Here is a 12,039-nt window from a genome sequence, read left to right on the forward strand (position 1 = left end):
TTGTTTCATTATAACATCAATGAGAAGAAAAACATTGGCTTTGTTACACATATTTTTGCTTAAGCTCATATTTTCCAAGAATTTATTAATGATATTAAATGAGAATTTAATGTAGATAAGAGAAGATTTATTAGGAGAATTGAGTCATGCAATTATGGGGGCTGAGAAGTCCCATAACATGCTCTCTGCAAGCTGGAGACTCAGGAAACTTGATGGTATAATTCAGTCTGAGTCCAAAAGCCTGAGAACCAGGGAAGCCAATGATGCCACTCCCAGTTTAAGGCCAAAGGCCTGAGAGCCAGAAAGTGGGAGCAGGCACTGCTGTCCCAGAGACTGAAGGCTGAAGGACCAGGTGCTCTGATGTCTAAGAGCAGAAGATGGATGTTCCAGCTCAAGAAAAGAGAGAAAGCACTAGCACTTTCTCCTTTTGTTCTACACAAATTCTTAATGGGTTTGGTGATGCCCACCAACATTGGTGACAGCAGATCTTCTTTACTCAGTGTACTGATTCAAATACTAGTTTATTCCAAAACCACACTCAGACACACCCAGAAATGTTTTTCCAGCTGTCTGGCATCCCTTAGCCCAGTCACATTGATACAAAAAATTAGACATCACAATTATTATTTATATAATATTCATCAAATTGTTCTCTCTCAAATATGTTTTTACTTAGTATTCACAATATCATGGCAATATTCTTTTCCTAACTAGTGATGTCAAACATCTGCGAATCAAATTATATGAATCTATTTTCCTAATGTCCTCCTTCAAATCTTAATGCAATTTCTTTTTTCCTTTTTTAAAATTTTTTTATTCTATTTTTTATTTTTTTGAGACGGATTCTAGCTGTGTCATCTAGACTGGAGTACGGTGGCGCAATCTTGGCTCACTGCAACCTCCGCCTCCTCGGTTCAAGCTGTTCTCCTGCCTCAGCCTTTCGAGTAATTGGAATTAGAGGTGCACATCACCACACCCAGCTAATTTTTGTATTTTTAGTAGAGACAGGATTTCACCAAGCTGGCCAGGCTAGTCTTGAACTCCTGACCTCAAGTGATCCACCCACCTCAATCTCCCAAAGTTCTGGGATTATAGGAGTGAGCCACTGCTACTGACATTGTTTTCTTTTTGACTTTATTTGCAATAATTTATCTTTAGTGATACACTTTTTAAACACAGATTATCTCCAGCTCTTGTTTTTCAACTTTTATCTCTTTTTCACTTTTCACATTAAGACAAGAGTGTTTTCTTTTTCTAAAATGCAAAACCGAAGTCATATTCCAAGAAAAAAATTATCTAAAATTTCCTGCTGCATATAGACAAAAGATCAAAATTTTCTAGTCTACGATGTAAGACCCACAGGCAAAACATTCTGGCCTGGTCTACTAGCCTCTTTCATTTTATGTTCAAAATGTAATGAATTGTATCAGTTTCTTAGTCATGTCAAGTACTTTCATACGTTATCCTAGGCTAAAGGAAAAGGCCATGTGGCTTTCTAGAAGAGACCTAGATAGATTTTGGAAACAACAACTTTGTGGCCTGTGTTAGGTCCTCGATACTGAAACCTTATTACAGTGACTGACAATCATTTTGTTTCAGGTAATTTCCTAAATACCACTGGGTGATGGGTTTTTATAAGAATCTTAAATCCTACCTTACACCCATTATCACATGTTGATCCAACAATTTATCCTATGTCAAAAGGAACAGGAGGGAACAACTCTAATCTAATCACAGTTAACATTTTCCATTTTCTGATCAACAGAATTCGTCAATAACGCAAACCTGAAGCACCAGATTGATATACTCTGCCCTTCCATAAAATGGGGCTGATTGCAAAAGAGAAAATATTAATTAAAATAAATGTCCCCGGGAGCAGTTATTAACTAGGTTATAGTGTTCCCTACTGAAAAATGGTCAAGAAAATTAGACAAGGTCATTTTGTGACTGTGGTGGAACAAGATAAATGAAAGACCATTTTGTAATCATACCCAAATATTATAGAAAAGAAGGATTCTATACCATCATAAAATGATCAAACCATTTCTTCTTCTGGCTGAAATGAATTACTTCTTTTTCATTATCAATGAGAAATCTAGCTGTAAGTACTTACACCCATCTCTTAGATATAAATTATTTGGAGATCCAGTCATCAAATTGCCCTCACTTTCTGTCAGCACTAAATCCTTGAACTCTCTTCCAATCACCTAATTAACACATTGTAATTTTTTTCTTACCAAGATGCTCCTCTGTATGTAATTCCTCTTGGTATAGATAATTAATATACTTAACTTTGCTTAAACACAGTCAATATATTTGTGGCATTCTTTGCACACTGGAATTAAACAAATCTTCATTCATTTTTCTTCTTTAGTCTTATACCCAATCAATCATAAGTTCTTTCAATTGTTTTTCTTAAATTTCAGATATTTCACTGTTTTCCATCTCCATCATAACCCATTGTAGCCACCTGGTTCATCCCATGTCCATTATTTTCTGATTTATTAATCCCTAAAAGATCTCCCTAAACTCGAGATTTGACCCCTCTGCAATGCAGTGAAAATGAGTGTGATAGCTATTTTTTTTTTTTTTTTTGTCAACTTTACCAGGTTAAGGGATACTGAAAGAACTGGTAAATCATTATTTCTGGGTGTTTCTGTGAGGATATTTCTGGAAAAGATTAATGTTTCAATCAGGTGACTGAGTACAGAATATCTTCCCTCACCAATATAGGCAGGCATCATCCAATCTGTTGAAGACTCAAACAGGAAACAAAATTTGGAGGAAGCGTGAATTTGAAGTAGGAGATGGGACTCAACTCCAAAGGTGGGGCTTGAACACGGGACCAAATTGAAGACTAGCTGAAACAGGTCAGGAGTGGAAGCAGCTTTCCTAAACACATGCCTACCAGTATGCCATGTCAGTTTACCATTGCCATGGCAACACCCAGAAGTTACCACCCCTTTCCATGACAATGACAACAATCTGGAAGTTACCACCCTTTTCCCAGAAATTTCTGTATAAACTGCCCCCTAATTTGCATATAATTAAAATTGGATATAAATATGACTGCAGAACTGCCTCTGAGCTGCTACTCTGGGCACACTGCCTACGGGGTATGCCTGCTCCACAGGGAGCAGTACTTGTGCTGCTGCTGCTGTACACTGCTGCTTCAGTACACTGCTGCTTCAATAAAAGTCGCTTTTTAATACCACTGGCTTGCCCTTGAATTCTTTCCTGGGTTAAAGCAAGAATCCTTCTGGGCTTAGCTGCAATTTGCGGACTTGCCTGTCCTGTAGCAAATTCATTGTCTCTTCTTAAGCTGGAACATTTATCTTCTCTTGCCCTCACCCATGGGCCGTTCTTGATTATCAGGAGTTCAGCCTTAGACTGAGAGTTATCCCACTGATTCCTGTGACTCTCAGACCTTCAGACTTAGACTGAATTATACCATTAGCTTTCCTGGGTCTCCAGCTTGCAGATGGCATATCATGGGGATTCTCAAGCTTCCACAATCACATGAGCCAATACAGTCATGAATTGCTTAACAGCAAGGATACATTGTTAGGGAATTTCATCATTGTGGAAACATTACCAAATGTGCTTACATAAACCTAGGTGGTATAGCATACTACACAGCAATAGATAGAGCCCACTGCTCCCAGGCTACAAATCTACACAGCATGTTACTGTACTGAATATTGTAAGCAATTGTAACACAAAGGTATTTGTGTATCTAAACAGATACAAACATAGAAAAGGTACAATAAAAATACAATATAAAAGTTAAAATGGTACACTTGTATAGGGCACTTACCATGCAGGGATCTTGCAGAGCTGCTTCTGAGTAAGGCAGTGAGTGGTGAAATGAATGTGAAGGCCTAGGACATACTGTACGTTATTGACACTACCATAGACTTTATAAACATTGTATACTTAGGGTACACTAAAATTATTTAAAAATATTTTCTTTCACCTATAATGAGTTAACTTTAGCTTACTGTCATGTTTTTACATTAAAAACTCTTTATTTAACTTTTTTGACTATTTGGTAATAACACGTAGCTTAAAACACAAATACATTGTGTAGTTGTAGAAAATATTTTATGTTGTTATTCTATATGCTTTTTTGATTTTTGTTATTTTATTCTTTGTAAAATTTTTTGTTGAAAACTAAGACACAAACATACACATTAGCCTGGACCTACACAGGATCAGGGTTATTAACATTACTGCCTTCCATCTCCACATCTTGTCCTACTGAAGGTTTGTAGCGGCAAAACCATGTATGGCACTGTTATCTCCTATGATAACAATGCCTTCTGTAAGGTTCTTCTTCCTGAAGAACCTGCCTAAGGCTCTTCTTAAGGAGGTGTCACACTTTTCAAAAACACGTCCATGGTGGTTTGCTTGGTTTGTTTCTTTGTTTCATCATATATTTGCTTCTTGGCACATAATGCACCATTTTTCTCTATTAATAACAACCTTTTGCTTTTGAAGTCCATGTTTTTAAACTTTTCAAGGAGCTTGCTGAGGTCTAAGAAAGCTTCTGCTAAACCATTCACTATGAATTTGGGGGGACTGCTCTTTTTATTTTTCTTCTCTTGCAGTTCTTTTCTTTTGTCTCTTCTTCAGCTATCCATTCCTGTTCCAGTTCCAACAACTCCTCATTAGTCGGTTTCTCAAGAACCGTCTCTAGGAGATCCTCAATTCATCCTCATACACACCCGGGTTAAATTTGTTTGCCATCTCAACCACAGCCTTATTTCTTTTTGCAACCTCATCATCCTTGACAAATCCTTTGAAGTCATGAACAAACTTCTTGTGTGTCTTCTTCCACATGCCATTAATACAATCTTTGGTGACATCATCCTAAACCCAAGCAAGGTTCTCCATTATAGAAGTCCTTCCACAACTGCATTAGTGTCTTCTCAGTGTCTTCCTTAGTTACAGCAATAGTCTGGTTGAAAATCTTCCTCAGGTAGTGATCTTTAAAAGCTGCTATAGCTTGTTAATTCTTTGGTTGGATCAAAGTGATTTCTCCCTCCAAACATCATTTTGATGGTTGGATGAAGAGTACCAATACAAAGAGGATGTTCAGGAGCATTAAAAACAATAAGCAAAATATTGAAAGCTATGTTATTCTCCAAAGAATACTTTTCCATTTTGCTGGCATAGCAATTCAGGGGGGCATCTTAGAAGAGGAGTTGATTCACCTATGTCTTCATATTGCTCCTGTGGTAAACTGTCAGTGAGTGCCTACTGATAAGCTGGAAGGTCTGTTTTTGTTTTGTTTTGTTTTTTAACTGTGCCAAATCATAAAGGACTTCAATTTACAGCCAGCATCATTGCTCCCCAAATAAGACTGCTATTCTGTCCTTAAAAGCCCTGAAACATGGCATTGATTTGGCCTTCTTATAAATGGAAGTCTTTTTAGTCATCCACTTCCAGAACAGATAATTTTCATTCATATTGAAGATCTGGCAGGTAATTTTCCTCCACAATAAGTTTATCTAGTTTCCAAACATTCCTTACCTGCCTTCACATTTGAACTTACAGACTCAACATTCACTTTCAAATTATGTAATTAATAACAATTCTTGAATTGTTTAAACCACCCAGAGCTAAGAATAAATTCAATATCATAGGTGGGTTCAGCTTTTTCTTTCAACATCACAAAGAATCTTTTTGCTTTGGCTATGATTATAAACGTTCTGAGAGAGATACATATCCGGGTCTAGTCTTCAATCCTGGTGATTAGAAGTTTCTCCATATCTGATATAGGCCCTTCTCAAATTGTTGTTACTCCCCTTGTCTTCAGTAAAACAGATTCTTTAACAACTTCTATCATTTTATTCTTGTTCTTCAAGATTATAGCCATGGTGGAAAGGGATGTGCCTGACTTGTAATAATCAGCACTGATTTTTTCACCTTTGTAGTTCTTAATCACTTTTTATTTTCAGGTCAACCACTCAATTGGGCCTCTTACTGGCAACATTAGCAGTGAGTTTTGTATGCTGGGAGGCCATGACAAACAAAACTACATGAGATCAAATCAAACACAAGAGGAAATGATGCAACCAAGAGACACAGAAAACAAGATATGTATGAAGCCACTGCCAATGTAACATGGCATACTGTTTCTCAGTGAACTTGTTTTAATAAGTAAAAGGAGTATACTCTAAAATAGCAATAAAAAGTATAGTATAGTAAATATGTAAACCAGTAACATAGCCATTTATTATCCTTATCATTATCAAGCATTATGTATTTTACATAATTATATATGCTTATATTTTCATATAACTGGCAGTACAGTAGATTTATTTACACTAGCATCACCACAAACACCACCACAAACACATTAGTAATGCATTGAGCTATGACATTGAACTACCATGTCACCAGAAGATAGGAGTTTTTTAGCTTTATTATAATCTTATGGGACCACCACCATATATGCAGTATTTTGTTAAACAAAATGTCATTATGCAGTGCATGACTGTATATATTCTACTGATTCTAACTCCAGAGAATCCTGACTAATACAGTGCATTTCTCTTCAAAATCCTCCTTAAAGTATATTCATGGTTTCTCCCTCCTTTCCAAATCTGATTTACACAAAATGTTAAGATCTGGGCTGTAATCACTTCTCCAACCTTTTTATTGGCCATCCTACCTTGCTCTGTATACTCTAATCTTAATGATTATTTAAATTCTCTGTTTTCCTCATGGTGTTGTTTACCTGTGGTCTATCTCTAAACTGTCCTCTCTCCATACCTTTCCTACCTATTTTTTAGATTTCAGTGTGTATATTACTATCTTTAGAAAGACATTCCAGAGTATATATGGATCCCTCAAAATAATTGCTGTATATCAATACGTTATGTTACGAACTTCTTCCCCAACTCCCCTTTTCCTCAACTCTTGGAATTCTATGAGGGCAAAAACCTTGCTTTTCTTGATCACCTTACTGTTTACATCTGAAAGGATTCTTCTTTTAATGCTTCTAAGTCCTTTGGAAAATGAATTCCACATTTTATTATATTTAATATTAGGTAAAGTGATTAACAATCCTTTGTGTGAAAATAATTGGGTAAATGTCTGAATGTACTTACCTATGGTATAAATTTTCACAAGTCATATAAATGTCATAGGATTCTATTTACTTATCAAAAGAGACGAAAATAACTATCTTGGAGATATTGTTTGAAATATTTAATTTAATATGTTAATTTTTGTATGTGTATAAAAATTTACAGTATATGTAAATTTATGTATGCAGAAATATAAAAGTGAGCTAGCTTAATCCTTTGTTTTTTTCTTATTGATATTCACATGGATTTTTTCCTTTTAGACAATTTGTATATTTTAGATTAATAACTCCTAAATATCTCTTTTAAATCCTGAGATATTTTCAATGAAACTCCTCAATTCTCAAACTTTTTCTTTAAAAGATCCTTCTATTTTCATAAATATTATTGAGGACCGTAAAAGTATTTCAGGGTGTGAGGAGAGAAACAATTAATGGGTACTGGGCTTAATACCTAGGTGATGAAATAATCTGTACAAGAAACCCCCATGACACAAATTTACCTATGTAACAAACCTGCATTTGTACCCCTGCACTTAAAACAAAAGTCAAAAAAGTATTTAATCTGTGTGACCTATATTTACTAATATGTAATGCATTGGAAATACATATTAAACAGTTTAAAAGTATTTACTAATAGTTCATTCAAAAACTAGACTTACTCTTGAACCATATGTGTATAAAAATAACGTTTTTATGAAAATAACTACCATGTGAAAAATAAAGAGGGGCTTTTTAATTTTTTTGAAAACTTTTTGAATATCTGGAGTTGTGAAAGAAAGCTGGAATTTCTATCTGCTGTGCATTCAATCTTTTGCAAATGCATCATTTCATTTAAAATATATCAAGAAAAACAGCCTTTAACAGATAAATAGTAGGTTAAAGAGGAGTATTTCAATAGACTTTTCAGATTATGTGGATACACTTCTTTGATACTACTTCAAAATTAACAAGCAGTGACTTCTTTGAGACACATTTTAAATGAGATATCCGCATCCATATTAATACTACATTAAAATCCATTGATTTGTCTTGCAATTTGAATGGCCCTTTTTCTCACGCATGGTTTTGAAACATTATGCATTGGTCACTTGGGAAATATTGGTTCACTGAATAATAAAAATTTTCCAATTATCAACATATTTTATTACATAAGATAAAACATTACATTCATTAATATCATTATTATTCCCTTCAGTAAAGTCTCTTTAAGTACTGGGAAACTGTGAATGCCATAGTAATGAACATATTTTCCAAAATTTTAATTTTAGCTTAAAAGCTTACATTTTATCATTGGCAAAACAGCTTCATTTTAAAAATGGCAGTCTCACTTCATCTGTGTTTGAGATCTAAATAACCATGGCTTTCCAAATAAAAATCGTGTCAATAAAAAAAAAAAAGTTGTTTAGCTCACAACTCAACAATCAAATACATTCTTCTCCTAGAGACAAATACCATAGTTCTATATGAAGAAACTGGCTTCATTCATATCTTTCATTTTGTCTTTTAGACTATTAGAAATGTCTGTAATCAAGGATCAGTATTTAATAAAATCAATTACTTTTATTGCTTTATCTAGAATGTTCTTAAGTAATATTGACATTTTAAAAATTGCTATGATGTGATAGCAAAAAATACAATCATTATTAACAACTGGGATGTGCAGAGCTTTTCACCTAACTGAATTTGTTGTAGGACTACTACTGAATTTACAGGCAAATTTGAGCCAGTCTACAGTACTGTACTTAGCAGCATAATAGTTGGCAAAGTGTGTTAAGTAGAAAGCCCATGGAAGACGATAGATTAAGAATCAAATAAAATATTTGAAAAAGTGTCAACACAAAGAAAGGCAATAAGACATTAAAAAAACCCCAAATATTCAAAGCAATTGATCAATAATTATAGGTAGCATACTAATGTTGGAAGACCACTTAAAAGTAGAGCTGAAGAGATTCTTTATGTTACTATCTAGAAGCAAGCAGCCACTTATGAAGCAGAGAAGGAATCAATGTTAGTTGCATTGATTCCAGTTTGCCGACACAAAGCAAGTGTGTGGAAATACAAAAGATTTAGAATGTTGAGCATGCTGGCAAGAACATGTTAACAGTGTTGCACCATGGAATCTAGACTACATAAACTGAAATAAAGCAATAAGAAGACTGGTGGGTGGAGGTAGAAGCACTGGTTTAATGAGAAAAAAAAATCATATGAACGTTTATTAACTTTTATAAATTCAGTAAATAACCACATTAATAGGAGTGGAGGAATGAAGCAACAAAAAGAGATAGTCTACAGGAGATTTGCAGGGTGAATAAACGTTGTGACTGAGTACTGGACAAGTAGGTCATTTACATAAATGTTATACTTTTCCAAAATAAAAACTTTACTTGGATTAGAAAGAAAAGCTATTAACTGGGTTCCAAAGCTATTCAATGCTAGTAAACATGGAGGGCAGAAAGCAAACAGGTAACATTAAAAAAAAAAAAAGACAAAGATATAAACAAACATACGTATAAAATGAAGAGAAGTTTTTATATTTATATTAGAGGAATGTAAAGAGTTTGAAACTGATAGTGGGAAATAAGGAGTGTGCAGATACTGGTTCTGTAGCCTAGGAACTGGGGTGAGTGAACAAGATCTACATGAGCATATTTATGAGAAAATGCTGTTCTTCTGGGAGAACCAGGTTTGTTATGGGAAGAAAGAATATATATATCGACTATATATAGGAATATATATAAGAATGAAAGTTGCTTTGTGAAGAATTAATTTGTAGAGGTATTAACCTAGAGAAGGTACAAAAAATGAAATGTCATCTACAGATGAAGAAAAGGGGCATGTAGGAGAATATAGGAGCATATGTAAAATTATGTGATAATATTGACTGGAATTGACTGGAGGAGTTTACATTTTGGAAAGTGGATGATGTTTACACAGATAAGTACGATCATGAATTTACCTGGCCCCAAGATGCATGCAGAGCCCAGGTAGTCAGGTGAGAGTAATGAGTGTTCCAACTACAACACTGGTGAAAATTTTTTTGGAAGCTCTTGAAGAAAACAATTATAGCGTGAAGTGACAAGGACAAACCTGTTCTTACATCATTTTTCTAGGTGTTTGTCAGATGAAATACACTAGCTCCAAGGAAACTCACTGTCCAGGGAATTAGTCACTTAAGTTCATAAGCAATAATAAACTAATGATAAAAAATTACTCAGATGTATTCTTGGTTCTGTTTGTCATCTACTGGTCTCATTTATCTGGCTGTTGAATATGATTCTGAGTTTGGACTATCACTACAAAGATGGTGTTAAAATGAGATGAGGGTATTAGCACATACATGTTAAAATGTATTGACTAGTGATTATTAAGCACGAATTACTGATTAATTCACAAATGGGCACACGATTGGAAAACTGGAAGAAGGAATCCATCAAAAGTGAGACAAAATTATCATTTCAGGGCTTAAAAATAAGGTACTATTTTTAATCACCTTAATCAAATAAAAAAATTCCACTGAGTTAAATAATGAAGTTAAATCTTTGGCCAAGTTAATAAAGTGACCTATAATAGTAGTTATGTAATATGACTGTTACCCAATAAATTATTAACTAAATATTTACTTGTAAATTTCAGAAATGCAATATCAGTATCTAACAGTTTTGTTTTAGCAGAAGTGCTCTCAGTGCTAAGTATATATGTTCCCCTTGCTTATACAACTATTGATATATTATATAAATATTTCTAGATGAATCTGTCCTCCAGGAATTATAAAATAATATTAGCATAGCTTATGAAAGGTCTTAGAGGATTTTCCTCTATACTCCAAAAAATTTCTTGATTTCTTGTCTGTGCACTTTAAGCCATTGCCTATTGATAAATTAGAGTTTATAATAAAAATTAAAATATGTATCTGTAAAAAATTCCCATGGAGTTTACATTTTCATTAACTGTAACATAACATCATTTCTAAGGAACCTCAATAACATTAAATTTGACCACAAACTTTCATAAGGAGAAGAAATAATTCTTTGATGTAATGTTTCTTTTTATTCGAAATCCATTGAGTTATTGCTCAGAGTGAAAAACTAAGTCCTTATCATTAGGAAAATGGTTTCCATAATCAGAATATGAATCAACAACATGGATTACATATTTATAATATAGTCTGAGAGAATAATTTAGTACTTAATTTATGCCCAGATGTCAGAATACTGTAAAATGTAAGAATGTAAATAATTTTTTAAAGTCAGCCTTTATTGTTATACATTCCACTTATTTCATTGTTCTTATGCCAGTTCCAGAACATGACGTTTGACTCCTGGAGGGAGGGCACATTATGAAATCAATGTGTTGTCTGAACAGTCACAATTTAACTTTCTCAGAATATATTATTTTTACTATCACTGTAGGTGATCAAAATTAAATTTCCCCTGGGTATTTTTAACTGCCATATTAGAATATACAAGAGTAGTTTTCTGACAAGAGAGATAACAATAATGATGTCTGAATTTCATTTTGATTATGACAGATGTTTCTGAGACAAAAGAGGAATGCTAAATGAGTCTTTGGGTATTATCATTATAATTTCACCTATTGCAATATTTGAAGTGTCTGTAGTGCAGATACAGAAAGAGAGAATACATATTCACTGCAAATATCTACATAGCTTATTATTGTACTATCTTCCTAAAATGTACTTTACCCATTGCTGGCTTGATTAAGCTTCCTAGTTGGCAACAACAATAAAATAGCCTGGGTAAATATACATTAACATTTTGGTGTCAATTATTTATCAATCAATGTGAATTTATTTATTAATCAATATGAACTTATTAAATCCAATGTAAACAGTTATGTTGTTTTTAATCAAGGCATGGCTTTTAATCTATGATTTGGTACAAGTTTAGAAAGGCAACAACTTGGCTTTTACATTTCTCTGAAGT

General features: G+C 33.9%; 1 long non-coding RNA gene across 2 annotated transcripts in view; it reads right to left on the reverse strand.

Moving 5' to 3' along the window:
• The window catches only part of LOC144333318 (uncharacterized), an 80,988-nt gene that overhangs the window by 32,289 nt on the left and 36,660 nt on the right, over nt 1–12,039 (reverse strand). The window lies entirely within an intron of this gene.

Source organism: Macaca mulatta, chromosome 12 (genome assembly GCF_049350105.2).
Source record: "Macaca mulatta isolate MMU2019108-1 chromosome 12, T2T-MMU8v2.0, whole genome shotgun sequence".
In the NCBI taxonomy this organism is placed as follows: domain Eukaryota; kingdom Metazoa; phylum Chordata; class Mammalia; order Primates; family Cercopithecidae; genus Macaca; species Macaca mulatta.